The sequence below is a fragment of the Arachis duranensis genome, chromosome 3 (genome assembly GCF_000817695.3).
Source record: "Arachis duranensis cultivar V14167 chromosome 3, aradu.V14167.gnm2.J7QH, whole genome shotgun sequence".
NCBI lineage: Eukaryota > Viridiplantae > Streptophyta > Magnoliopsida > Fabales > Fabaceae > Arachis > Arachis duranensis.
In genome coordinates, this window is record NC_029774.3 from 41,007,133 (window position 1) to 41,008,147 (window position 1,015).

A 1,015-nucleotide genomic window follows, 5' to 3' on the forward strand; every position below is an offset into this window, starting at 1 on the left:
ATATATGGACAAGGCATAAAGGAGATTAAGAGATAGATAACAGATAGATATATATAACATAAGTAAATAGCCACTAGCCGCAATCCGCGAAGTTTAGGCCGGCTAGGGTACATTATGAAAGTAGTTGACAACAGTATATCCTAATCTCTCCCAAAGGAAACATGAGAGCCTCTATAGGCAAGTTCCAAAAGAGTTCAATACATAATATAATCTTTTCAGAACAAAGATGGAGAGATTCTAATCAAAGCACAAAGTAGAGGAAATAAATATCTTCGCCGTCTCTCAGACGAACCACAGCTCACTTCTGAGCACCTGGACCTGTATCTGAAAAACAAGAGATATATACGGAATGAGAACCCCGGGCCCATGGGTTCCCAGTACGGTAAAAGTGCCAAATAAATACAATGCACTGCAATAAAAACTCACTAAGCATCCTAAACTCCTTTTCACCAAATATCCAGCCTAGATTCTCACTAACCCATAAATAGGCATCTGACGTAAGGGGATACTAAATCTAGTTCATATTACACATGTTTCCCAATCCGCTGATTCTTTCACGAATCAGACTCAGAATCATAAGCAAAACCATTACCAGTTGTTCTGCCTCAGCAACTCTATATCAATACATCATACCCTTGCCTGGAGCCAGTGAAATCACATCACTACGTCCACCAAGGGGGCTCAAATGATCTCATTCAAAAATCATCATCATTGTGCAATCGCATTATCAATTCATCTCATCAAGAACAGCCCCCAACATCCACCAACACCATCATGAGGGATCTCTCAGTTGTACAAACACAAGCAATACAGACAAGTAATACACAAATAAGGTACAAGTAGAACAAGTAGCATGTAATCAGGTAACATAGCATATATGATATAGAAATCCAAAACAAATAGGCAAACCCAAACAATTCAAACATATGCAAATGATGTATGCCTGCCCTATGGCTGATGATATCATCTGTCGGTTACCAAGCCAACCCGACGTGTCCGGTAGCTAACCCGGGCA